Below are 13,861 nucleotides of genomic sequence, written 5' to 3' on the forward strand. Positions count from 1 at the left end.
AATGTGATCATAATACTTGAGCACTGTCAATACCAACTGAAAGGAGTTACATGTTTCAATTATAATGACTAATACTTCAATTATTTGCTGTCTGCACTGATTATTATTCAGTGTGCAAAATCTTGCTGTCAAGTGAAAACACTGAAATAAATAGATGGCCTCCTGTTCTCACAAACAAAATTAAAATCAAAGTGATAGATTTCCCTAATGGATTGTACCGAATAGAACAATGCATAACTTGTTACAGTTTGTTGTGGAAAAAGTTCAGTAGGGTTTAGTAAAGTTTCAGAAACATTCAACTATTAGTCAGTATGACCCGTTACCATCAGGACATTATTGCACAATTTATTTCACCTAATTAACATATAAACCTTTCATCAAATGATTTCTACATGTGTTTTTCTAGCACCTTAAAAAGCTAATCTTCAAATGTGAAATGCATCCTTTTCAAATGCTTTAGTTGTCAATTTCAGGTCTAATTTATTTCCCATGCTCAGACTGAAGCCTGAAACAGAGGCCAGACTGCAGCAATGAGGAAGTGCAACAGAATTTGCACAATTTAAAGGAAAAATAATCCGATGAAGCCATTGCACAAATTCTAACAAGAAGGGACATCTGAAAAGTGTTAAATCTTGAGGATTGTAGCTCAAGAAAAGACAGTTTGCCTCTTATGTAAAAATAATGCTCAGCTGCTTGTTTCTATCGGTTCTACTAATCCCCAGCACATAAACATGGAGAATTGGAAGTAAATTACAAAGTGGGTGTAGTAACCCTGAGTTGGTGGTAGATGACTATGTACACAAATGGCTGGAACACTCAGACACATACATCCCAAAAATAATGAGGGGCCCATAAAAAAAATCATCCCCAGTCAGCATTTTGCAAATAAACAGAGCGAAGCAGTTTCATTCAATCCCTTCTTGAAAAATGGTCAATGTCATGTCAGAATGAGTTGACGACACAAATGGGCCAGAGAGTTGAGATAATGGTGAATAGCAGACAGGATACTTTGCAGATGCTTAAATACATTGGACATAGGTCAAAAATATCAGAAATTGGGACACATGTTCCACTGTCAGAGGATATTTGTTCTGATAATACAAGAATATTCAGCACCTGGATATATCACATAACACAGATCTGCCCATTGTTCATTCTCTACAAGGTTAAACCACAGTCTTGGAATTCAGAAGATGTCAAAATGCGAGAGCAAATGTTGAGTGGTGTACAGGTCACCCACACGCACATTGCAAGCTTGAACACACTCCCAGTCTTATTCAAATTCCCTACTGTCATTGTGGATGTCACCTGGAAAATAGTTCTCCCTGGTATCCACAAAGACACTAGACCAGTGATAGCAAGAGTTTAGATAACAGTTTTATAGAGACAGATTAATACACCCACACACGGTCACGAACATATGCTTAACCATCTTAACAATCAATTATCAAATAATTCTGTTTCATTTTATCATGATAATCCATACTTCACCTTTGCAACGAGGATTATGATGAAAATTGAATGAATTTGACATCCATCTTTGACAGTAAATGATCAGAACTCCATGTGACAAAAATGTAGCATGTCACGGTACATAAGGATTAAAAACTAGCCACAGTCACATAACTCATATCCCAACGCAACTCAATACAATGTCATGATGATTAGTTGGTCGCTAAGGAGTCTGCTTGAGGGAGAAGCCAAGCCACTCAATTCAAATACAAACATGTTGTAATGCATGTGTATCTGAACAAATCACACAAGTAAGAAAATGATAGGAATGGATTTTTGATTTTATTACAGGCAATACACAGATGAAATCTCCTTCCCGCCCCACCCACCAACATTTGCATCCAAATTTGGACAAATATCACATCTGTTTTAACACAAAACGAGTTATAAGGATAAATTTTGCAAAGTGAGGTTTCCACATCCAGCCTCATTCACCAGGAGTGTGGATCACAGTACCGGGCAATTTCTAGGCCTATGTGATTTTACTCTTAGCTCACCACATGAAAGATCATCAAATTATTTGCATTTAAACGTACAAAGAAGCAAAAAGCATTGGGTTCATTTTTTTTTTTTGAGAAGGATATAGGTTCAGCTGCAATACCTTGACCCCCGGACAGAACCAAAATACTAAGCTGCTCCTCGTCTTAATTCAACAGGTCATCATTTCAGCACTGGAGACCAACAAGAGCAGTAATATGCAAGGTTTAATGAACTTGAACAGCAGAATGGAAGCTTGGTATTGTAATTCCAGGAAGTGTAATGAAGAAACATATTTCTAACTAGTGGTTAGGTTGTAAAATCTAGGATGCAAACACAGCTTCTCAGCAATAAGCGACAGGAATATTTTACAATGGTAACATCGACAAATATAAATCAATCATTTTAATGTTTTAAAATGGAATTAAGGCAAGGACAGATGGTATACTGAAGAAGGGGATGTGAGAGGGATGAGTGCATTACAAATCAAGAAGATTGTTGATAAAGAACTAACAGTCTGTTAATCACATGCTAACATTGGTTATGACTCCGGACCCCATGAAATCTCATGGCATCAGGTCAAACATGGGCAAGGAAATCTCCTGCTGATTACCACCTGCTGCCATCCCTCAACTGATGAATCAGTCCTCCTCAATGTTGAGCACCACTTGCAGGAAGCACTGAGGGTAGCAAGGGCACAGGATGTACTCTGGGTGTGGGACTTCAATGTCCATCACCAAGAGTGGCTCAGTAGTACCACTACTGACAAAGCTGGCCGAGTCCTGAAGGACATAGCTGCCAGACTGGGCCTGCGGCAGGCAGTGAGCGAACCAACACGAGGGAAAAACCTACTTGACCTCATCCTCAACAATCTACCTGTCGCAGATGCATCTGTCCATGACAGTATTGGTAGGTGTGACCACCGAACAGTCCTTGTGGAGACGCAGTCCCATCTTCACACTGAGGACACCATCCAACGTGTTGTATAGCATTACCACAGTGCTAATTGGGATAGACTGAGATCAGATCTAGCAGCTCAAAACTGGGCATCCATGAGGCGCTGTGGGCCATCAGCTGCAGCAGAATTGTATTCCAGCACAATCTGTAACCTCATGGCCAGGCATATTCCTCACTCTACCATTACCAGCAAGCCAGGGGATCAACCTTGGTTCAACGAGGAGTGTAGAAGAGCATACCAGGAGCAGCATAATGCGTACTTAAAAATAAGGTGCCAACCTGGTGAAGCTACAACACAGGACTACATGCACGCCAAACAGCAGAAGCAACATGCTATAGACAGAGCTAAGCGATTCCACAACCAACGGATCAGATCAAAGCTCTGCAGTCCTGTCACATCCAGTCGTGAATGATGGTGGACAATTAAACAACTAACGGAAGAAGGGGGCACCGTGAACATCCCCATCCTCAAAGATGGCAGATCCCAGCACGTGAGTGCAAAAGACAAGACTGAAGCGTTTGCAACCATCTTCAGCCAGAAGTGCCGAGTGGAGGATCCATCTCAGCCTCCTCCCAATATCCCCACCATCACAGAAGCCAGTTTTCAGCCTATTCGATTCACTCCATGTAACATCAAGAAACGGCTGAGTCACTGGATACAACAAAGACTATGGGCCCCGAGAACATCCCGGCTGTAGCGCTGAAGACTTGTGCTCCAGAACTAGCCACGCCTCTAGCCAAACTGTTCCAGTACAACTACAACACAGGCATCTACCCGACAATGTGGAAAATTGCCCAGGTATGTCCTGTCCACAAAAACCAGGTCAAATCCAATCCGGCCAATTACCGCCCCATCAATCTACTCTCAATCATCAGCAAAGCGATGGAAGGGGTCGTCGACAGTGCTATCAAGCGACACTTACTCACCAATAACCTGCTCACCGATGCTCAGTTTGGGTTCCGCCAGGACCATTCGGCTCCAGACCTCATTACAGCCTTGGTCCAAACATGGACAAAAGAGCTGAATTCCAGAGGTGAGGTGAGAGTGAATGCTCTTGACATCAAGGCAACATTTGACCGAGTGTGGCACCAAGGAGCCCTCGTAAAATTGAAGTCAATGGGAATCAGGGGTAACGCTCTCCAGTGGCTGGAATCATATCTAGCACAAAGGAAGATGGTAGTGGTTGTTGGAACCCAATCATCTCAGGCCCAGGACATTACTGCAGGTGTCCCTCAGGGCAGTGTCCTAGACCCAACCATCTTAAGCTGCTTCCTTAGTGGCCTTCTCTCCATCATAAGGTCAGAAATGGGGATGTTCACTGATGATTGCAAAGTGTTCAGTTCCATTCACAACCCCTCAGATAATGAAGCAGTCCGTGCCCACATGCAGCAAGACCTGGACAACATCCAGGCTTGGGCTGATAATTGACAAGTAACATTCGCGTCAGACAAGCGCCAGGCAATGACCATCTCCAACAAGAGTCTAACCACCTCCCCTCGACATTCAACGGCATTACCATCGCTGAATCCCCCACCATCAACATGCTGGGGGTCACCATTGACCAGAAACTTAACTGGACCAGTCATATAAATACTGTGGCTACGAGAGCAGGTCAGAGGCTGGGTATTCTGCGGCAAGTGACTCACCTCCTGACTCCCCAAAGCCTTTCCACCATCTACAAGGCACAAGTCAGGAGTGTGATGGAATACTCTCCAATTGCCTGGATGAGTGCAGCACCAACAACACTCAAGAAACTCGACACCATCCAGGACAAAGTAGCCCGCTTGATTGGCACCCCATCCACCACCCTAAACATTCACTCCCTTCACCACCGGTGCACCGTGGCTGCAGTGCGTACCATCCACAGGATGCACTGCAGCAACTCGCCAAGGCTTCTTCAACAGGACCTCCCAAACCCGCCACCTCTACCACCTAGAAGGACAAGGGCAGCAGGCACAAGGGAACAACACCACCTGCACGTTCCCCTCCAAGTCACACACCATCCCAACTTGGAAATATAACGCTGTTCCTTCATCGTCGCTGGGTCAAAATCCTGGAACTCCCTACCTAACAGCACAGTGGGAGAACCTTCACCACACGGACTGCAGCGGTTCAAGAAGGCGGCTCACCACCACCTTCTCAAGGGCAATTAGGGATGGGCAATAAATGCTGGCCTTGCCAGCGACACCCACATCCCATGAACGAATATAAAACAAAATGTACTGGAAAAGGAAGGAAGATAAGAAAGTTACTCATAAAAAGGTGAATTAACCCTGGACAAAATGTAGCAGAGAATTAAAACTCTGCTGTTTGTTGATTTAACCAACTAGATCTAAATATACACAAATCTATCATATGCTACACTTACTTATAAATCCCTACAAAACTTCCAATAAGAATTAAGTTCTTCAGCATTTGTGCTTGTTTTTACAAAAGTACCAATAATTCTGTAGAAATCCAATGCACAGTTTAACATTACATCCATTAGTCAGTGCACTTCTTAGTGACTGGGTTAGTGGTGAGAATTGAGGTTTGATTTTGTCGTTGGGTATCCAGAATTTGAGTACTCATGAAACTGAATTTGATTCAAGGTATACCAGGATACTAAAACAAGGGGGCACAGGTTAAAACCGGTGAAAGGAAAGTTTCAGGCAGACATCAGGAAGAATTCCTCCACACAAAGAGTCTCCAACACTTGAATTGGTCTTCTTGGTACAGGAGTGGAGGCAAAAGTCTTAAACTCACCCAAGAGTCGGTTAGATATCATGACGTGATGCTCAATCCTAGTTGGTCAATGGTGGTGGGCCTTCTTCTTGAACTGCTGTCGTCATTGTAGTGATGGGCTCCCATGCTGGTGTTAGGTAGGGAGCACCAGCATCACAAGGACTGCAGTGGTTCAAGAGGAAGCCCCACCACCACCACCTTCTCAGGGGCAACCAGGCATAGGCAATAAATGCTACCTTGTCGGTATCACCCACATCCTGAGAACAAATATTTTTTAAAATACAAGAAAGTTATAGGTATTATGATGATCAAATGCTGCCAACACCGTAGAAAATAAAATGGATGCTGTCCTTACTCCTACCCAATTTCAGATGCTCCCTGCACTTAGCTGACTCATCAGTGTAAAAAGTCGGATAGCCCGGTGGTGAAGGATAGAGTACCAGAGCCAGATCTTCAGTTGCTTCCAAGTCTTTATTCACAGAGATCACCCTTACACATTGTGCACCCCCTACATAAGCACCCTCCTATAAATGGATACGAGAGTCCCCAAATGATACCCACTACCTGAATATAATTAACACTAATTGATATAAACCACATGGATACAATTAACAATCAGTACTACAAAGCCACCTCTTCACTCTCCAATTGCTCAATGCATACTTATTAATTATGCCAAGATTGACTCAAACCAGGTCAAAAATAGCCACTGTACATACCTGCCTGTTAACAGACATAACCTGCTTTCCAGTAATGTGGGATAAAAATGATACATTCTATAGTAATGTCTGCATTCAAATTCTGTTTGGTCCAGTTCAGTGCATAGTTAGTTCTGCAAATGATTCCCCATGCTTTATTCTGGGCTTGTAAGCTTGTGGCTCATAATTTGCAATCTGTTTTCACAGCAGCACAGAGCCCTCTGATGCACCACATCGAGCTGCAAGCACTGCACTAGCAAACATTTGTCATTTCACAAAATATCTGCAGAATAAGTGCCACAGCACGCTGGTGTATTTAACATGTGTTTTGACAGAATGGGGGTAATTTTGACTTTGGGTGATAGTGTAAAACGGGTGATATCGATTCAGCCGCCAGTTATACTTCTATCCCGATTTTCATTCCCATTACCTTCACTACGTCAAGACTCTGAGATCAAGCTCAAATCTACAGCTGTCCTTTGTGGTGACATCACGGAAGCTTTATCTTCCTTGCAGACCCAAAGGAGTAAATGGCAGCTTCACTGGAATCTGCTGCAGGTCCCCAGCTAAGAAAGGGTCAGGGATCAGTTGGTGTGTCCACCCTCACAGTAGCACAAACTCCAGCTCTGGATCCAGTAGGGGACAGAATGGAGCGCCACATGGATTGCAGCCTGCAGACCATGGTAGGACTGCTGTTTCTCAAGGTTTTCAGCATCTGACAGCTGTCATTAGACCAGCCATCCCACTGATCCCAATGAAATTGTAATAGCTGGAGTCCACCTGCCTGATACTATTGTCTCTCAGGACAACAGTGCATGCCAGGCTTCCGGCCTTCACCCCTAAGAGCAGCATGCCAGTGGAACATGAGAAGCAAGACCAGGCTGCACCAAGAGCAAGCTCCAGTGATGCAGCCAACAACAGTTCCCTTCCAGGAGCAAGCTTTTTTTTTTACAATTCATTCTCAGGATGTGGGCATCACTGGCATTTATTGTCCATCCCTAGTTGCCCTCGTGCTATTGAATGGCTTTTTAGGCCACTTTAGAGGGCATTTAAAAGTCAACCCCGTTGGTGTGGGACTGGAATCACATGTAGGTCAGACTTGGTAAGGACAGCAGGTTTCCTTCCCTAAAGGACATTCGTGAACCAGTTGAGCTTCACAGTCACCTTTACTGAGATCAGTTATTTATTTCCAGATTTCTTTTTAAACTGAATTCAAATTCTCAAAATGCCATGGTGGGATTTAAACTCACATTCTCTGGATCATTAGTTCAGGCCTCTGGATAACAAATCCAGTAACATAACCACTATACCATGGTACCCACAATAATACTGCCATGGGACAAGGGCCAACTCCGTCCATGAACCTTTTGGAGCGCACAACCACTTTTGAGACATCTTAAAAAATGTGAAACATGCTATCTAAAAAGCAAGTTTGTTCTTCCTTCTTAACATGGCTGTAAGGAGAAAAGCAGAGTGAGGCCTACACAAAGCCAAAGAGAGCTCCCATCTGCCCAATAACCCACTCTCACTGCAGTGGAAAATAACCAACATTTTTTTTAAATGTAAAATAGAATCCCAATGGTCCTGCACAGAAAAATACTGCACCTCTCTAGCAAAGGAGAAGGATGTGGGAGAACTGATTTTATCTGCTGCATTTTGCCACAGAAGTATTTATAAATGTAATATCATTGAAAAAAATATCAAATCTTCATTACCTCCAAATGGTTTAAGCCATTTTGTAGGCTGGCAGGCTGTTGGTTTTTGTGGTCCACAGTTTGTACAGTAGATCCGTGGGTTATTTCATTCTTCTGAACTCTTTGTTTGGTTTGCAGTTTCTCAGCTACAGCGATGATATATGTCTCACTGACAGTTTGAAAGAGATCTCGAAAGATTATGGTTCACGTGTTTGTTTTTTTTGTGGGGGGGTGGGGGGAATCTCTCCGAGATACATCCTCCGCCGGTCATCAATGTTAATGTAGAGACAAACCAAGGGAGAGATTTGAAGTATTTGTGTGGTGGTTAGGTATTTATATAGTAATTTTAAATTATTAGTCATCTGCATTATATCAACAGACAATACTTTGCAAATTCTTGGTCAAGTCATCTTTATCTCTGACTGAGCAATTAGATTTAATTTCATGCTAAAATTACTTTGGTCTCGGAACCCACCTTTAAAGTTTTCCTTGTGCGTCATACTTCAACTGAGTTTTAAAGGGAAAATCCAGCAATGATGCACATTTTGGAAACATACCATGCAGAGTTGGTGCTCAGACCATGCTCTCACTGACTCACTGATTCACGAGTTGCACCATCGCTCGGGCCCTGCTCCCACTGTTTCACGAGTTGCACCATCGCTCGGGCCCTGCTCCCACTGTTTCACGAGTTGCACCATTGCTTGGGCCCTGCTCCCACTGTTTCACGAGTTGCACCATCGCTCGGGCCCTGCTCCCACTGTTTCCTGAGTTACACCATTGCTTGGGCCCTGCTCTCACTGATTCACGAGTTGCACCATCACTCGGGCCCTGCTCTCACTGATTGATGAGTTACACCATTGCTCGGGCCATGCTCTCACTGGTTCACAAGTTACACCATCGCTCGGGCTCTCACACCATCTCTCGGGCCCTGCTCTCACTGATTCACAAGTTACACCATTGCTCGGGCCCTGCTCCCACTGATTCACGAGTTACACCATCGCTCGGGTCCTGCTCCCACTGATTCACGAGTTGCACCATCGCTCGGGCCCTGCTCCCACTGATTCACGAATTACACCATCACTCGGGCCCTGCTCTCACTGATTGATGAGTTACACCATTGCTCGGGCCATGCTCTCACTGGTTCACAAGTTACACCATCGCTCGGGCTCTCACACCATCTCTCGGGCCCTGCTCTCACTGATTCACAAGTTACACCATTGCTCGGGCCCTGCTCCCACTGATTCACGAGTTGCACCATCGCTCGGGCCCTGCTCCCACTGATTCACGAATTACACCATCGCTCGGGCCCTGCTCTCACTGATTCACGAGTTACACCATTGCTCGGGCCCTGCTCCCACTGATTCACGAATTACACCATCGCTCGGGCCCTGCTTCCATTGATTCACGAGTTACACCATTGCTCGGGCCCTGCTCCCACTGATTCACGAATTACACCATTGCTCGGGCCCTGCTCCCATTGATTCACGAATTACACCATCGCTCGGGCCCTGCTCTCACTGATTCACGAGTTGCACCATCGCTCGGGCCCTGCTCTCACGGATTCACGAGTTACACCATTGCTCGGGCTCTGCTCCCACTGATTCACGAGTTACACCATCGCTCGGGCCCTGCTCTCACTGATTCACGAGTTACACCATTGCTCGGGCTCTGCTCCCACTGATTCACGAGTTACACCATCGCTCGGGCCCTGCTCCCACTGATTCACGAGTTACACCATCGCTCGGGCCCTGCTCCCACTTATTCACAAGTTACACCATTTCTCGGGCCCTGCTCCCACTGATTCATGAGTTACACCATCGCTCGGGCCCTGCTCCCACCAATTCATCCCCGCTTCCTGTCGTCACCAGTTGCCGCTACAGAGAATCCTTTGGCTTAGTTACATCACCTCCCCCCACCCCACCTCCGCCGCTGAGAGCCAGCCCACGTTTAGGGTGACCAGAAATGGAACCGGCTGGTGGAGAAACAGCCAGAGGATTGGAGTGTAGCGAGATAGATGGAGAGGGGAGAGGTGCGAGGCTGGGTTTGACAAGAGTGAACAGGCACTAGGGGCCAGAGGATTGCGGCGGGGGGAAGAGAGTGACAGTGGACTGGGGGTAGTTGGAAAGGGAGGCAGGGAATGGGGGTCAGGGGATAGGGGTTCGGGGAGACTGGGGAATGAGAGAGGGAGACTGGGGAATGGGGATCGAGGGATGGATGGTCAGAAGAGACTAGGAAATGGGGCAGAGAGGGAGGCTGGGGGAATGGGGGAGAGAGGGAGACGGGAATGGGGGAGAGAGGGAGACTGGAGAATGGGGAAGAGACGGAGACTGGGGAATGGTGGTCGATGTAAGGGGTCAGGGAGAGAGGGCGATTTGGGAATGGGGGAGAAAGGGTGACTCGGGAATAGGGATAGAGGAAGACTGGGGAATGGGATGGGGATGAGCATGAGCTGGGCCGCATTGTAAAAAACACTTTTTTAAAGCATGGACAAAAGAATAAAGTATTACTTACAAGCAAATTAATATTTGATTAGCTTCCACATTTTTTGGCAAAAAGAAAAACTGCAAAACATTAGTAATCATTTCATTATTCTGTCTAGTTTACAAGACTCTACTCCTGGAGATAATGGGCATCACACTATAGGGTCAATTCTCTGACCCACACCCTCATCTAGACAGGCTAACTCTGGAAGCTGAGCCTCACAAAATTATCCCTATTTTTCTGGTCGAGGATGGGTGAATTTGAACACCTGGGCCTGTGCTAAAAACAGCACTTGCTGTTGTACAGAGAGAAATGATTTTAGCTTCAGGACTTTTAATAAAGAAGTCACGAGGGCAACACCACAATCACTTCTAACAGTTATAAAAAGATTGAAATTTAGAAACCACGCAGAATACTGTATCAGGGAAAGGATCAACTTTTGTGAGATAACAAGGCATTTGAATCACGAGGAACGGGCCTGAAGATTGAGGAACAACTTAGCTGAGATACGGAGAAGAGCAAGGCTAGGCTGAGGATATCGAAAGTGCAGTTAAACAGAAGAAGACGACATCACAGTGAACAAGACATAGAAAGTGAAACAAGTAAATGAGACAGTAAAACAAAGAACAAACAGAAGCAGAAAGCAGGATCAATGGTCAAAGAATCTGGTCAATAACAGAGAGGCAACAACAACAACTTGCATTTACATAGCACCTTTAACATAGTAAAACGTCCCAAGGCACTTCATAGAAGCGTTATCAGAAAATATCTGACACCGAGCCACATAAGGAGACATTAGGACAGGTGGTCAAAAGCTTGGTCAAACAGGCAGGTTTTAAGGAGTTTCTTAAAGGCGAGAGAGATGGAGAGGTTTAGGGATGGAATTCCAGAGCTTAGGCAGAAAAAGAAAAAGACTGAGGACATAAAGTGAAAGGAGAGTGGGGAGAAAGTAATGAAAGACTTTATCAGAGACAGTAAAGTCCACAAAGAGTGAGTGGACTGCTTTACCACGAGTGGTTATTGAGCCAGAAACTATATTATTTAAGAGGGAATTGGATAATTGTTTGAAAAGGAACAACGAACAATGAACGGGGAACGGACAGGGAAATGAGATTAGAGTATACAGCTCCAACTGAAGAGCTAGCACTGGCATAGGCACAGTGGGCTAAATGGCCTCCTCTTGTGCAGTAGCACTTCATTATGGATAGGCCCAGCTACTTCAAACTAAATTAATCATTAGACATTTAAGGACTATTTTGGGAGACGCTAACAAGAAAGGAATCCAAAATTGCACTCCTAGTAGGGAGAGCACTGTTCGCCCGGAGCGGATATTGGGGAAATTGGGATGGATTTTGTAAAATAATGCCTTATATATTTTGAAAAATTAAATGTTCCTTTTCAACTTCGTGAAGAGGGCACTGAAGTATGGAAGCCCCAAAAGGCACACAGCTGTTTCTTTTCAATTCGAGTTCCAACTCCAAACTGTAAGATAAATAGAAAAACTCTTTAAAACAAAGTTTTGCCATTTTCACGCTTTTGGAGAAGTGCGGAATGAAGTCATACTTCAACACTGTGTTACATGGTGGGGGGGGGCGAGGTGGTGATGGTGAACCGTATCACATTTTTCCAAGTATTTTAACGCACTATCTGATTTATAAACAGGAACTCCGTTCTGCATGGTTAACTCAATAAAGCATCAAGCTGAGGCAGGCAAATTAAATGATAATAGATGGACAAAAATCAAACAACCTTATTAGATTCTCAGTTAATTTTGAAACACATATTGCTTTAAAAATGTTTCCATAGAAAGGACATTACCTGGACAGGCAAAAAAAAGGAAAGAAAGAACAGCTCTTGTGAAACAGCCACTGTTAAGGATGTGATTTAAAAAATAACTACAGAGCTAGAATCTAATGGGGTTAAACACAAAGTTACTGGGTTGTAATAATAGAAAGAAAAATCAATTGAAAATGGTCATTATTCTCCAGTATAGTCATTAATACAACACTATGATAAATTATGATAATCCACAATGTGAAGTAATAACATTTTCTACTTTTTATGTTTCAAAAGAAAATATGGGGAGAGCGGTAATACCTACATTTACTAATGAAATTCTTTAGCAGGTTAAAAACTTTAAGAGCTTCTTTTGCAGAAAATCTTGAAATAACTGGTCAACAGAACAGACAATGTAAGTAATCTTTTACTGAACCAACGCAGCAGTTAAAGCATAGGGTGAATTCCACGATCCCAGCGAGGAAACTCAGCTCAAAGGGACGCGAGTTGGAGACAGGACTACAACACAGCAGGCCTGATTCTCCAACCCATGCTCCTGATAAGCACACTACCCGCTGGGAGAGCTGAACTGGCTCTCGGTCGTGGCTCAGTGGTAACACTCTCACCTTCTGAGTCAGAAGGCTGTGGGTTCATAGTCCCACTTGAGACTTGAGCACAAAATCCAGGCTGATACTCCAGAGCAGTACTGAGGGAGTGCTGCACTGTCGGAGGAGACATTAAACCAAGGCCCCCTTTGACCTCTCAGGTGGACGTAAAAGATCCCATGGGACTATTTAGAAGAAGAGCGGGTAAATTCTCCCAGGTGTCCTGTCCAATATTTATCCCTCAACCAACACCTAAAGACACCCAGATTATCTGGTCATTATTACACTGCTGTTTGTGGGACCTGGCTGTGCACAAATTGGTTGCTGCATTTCCTACATTACAACTTTGACCAACACTTCATTGGCTGTAAAGCACTTTGCGACGTCCTGAGGTTGTGAAAGGAGCTATATAAATGCTAGTCTTTCTTTCTCATATCTTTTTTTGAGATGCTGAGTTCTTTTTACCTGCAGTGCTGGTAACCATGGTGATGAGTACTAAAATGCAGGCACAAGGTAAATTCAGCAATCCCAAGCTCAAAGGGAGCGTGGGTCAGTGAATCAAAGCTCAGTGTTGTATCTCTATCTCCAACCTGTGCTCACTTCAAGTGCAGCTCCCCGCTGGGAACCCAGGATTAATGACTATACCTTTAGAAGGAAAACAACGCATATTTTTAAATGTATAAATGACAGTGCAAGCAGAGTCTGAGAAATAAAATACAATATTCACACCACTGTGTAAAAATGTTAAACTTCTCATACTAAAATGGGTATTAAAACAATTTTTGTTAAAAACTGGGATTGGAACCCAGGCTAGGCGGGGAAGCGTAGGCAATGGTCATGTGTGGTACTGAGCCAGACAAATCAACAAGGTAGTGACTGCAATCCCTGGCCTCAGTCCAGGCAGTGATAGGTTGGTTTCAATACCATAGGCTAGGG

General features: G+C 44.3%; 1 protein-coding gene across 6 annotated transcripts in view; it reads right to left on the reverse strand.

Annotated features, from left to right (window-relative positions):
• The window catches only part of atxn1a (ataxin 1a), a 319,165-nt gene that overhangs the window by 250,653 nt on the left and 54,651 nt on the right, over window positions 1-13,861 (reverse strand). The window contains exon 1 of one of the 6 annotated variants that reach the window (XM_068001698.1): window positions 6,033-6,111. The exons of the other annotated variants lie outside the window; for them this stretch is intronic. The gene's annotated coding sequence lies outside the window, so the exon portion shown is untranslated. Of the gene's footprint in view, window positions 1-6,032; window positions 6,112-13,861 lie in introns of those variants that run through there. 6 annotated transcript variants of the gene reach the window in all.

Source organism: Heptranchias perlo, chromosome 2 (assembly GCF_035084215.1).
Source record: "Heptranchias perlo isolate sHepPer1 chromosome 2, sHepPer1.hap1, whole genome shotgun sequence".
Classification (NCBI taxonomy): Eukaryota; Metazoa; Chordata; class Chondrichthyes; order Hexanchiformes; family Hexanchidae; genus Heptranchias; species Heptranchias perlo.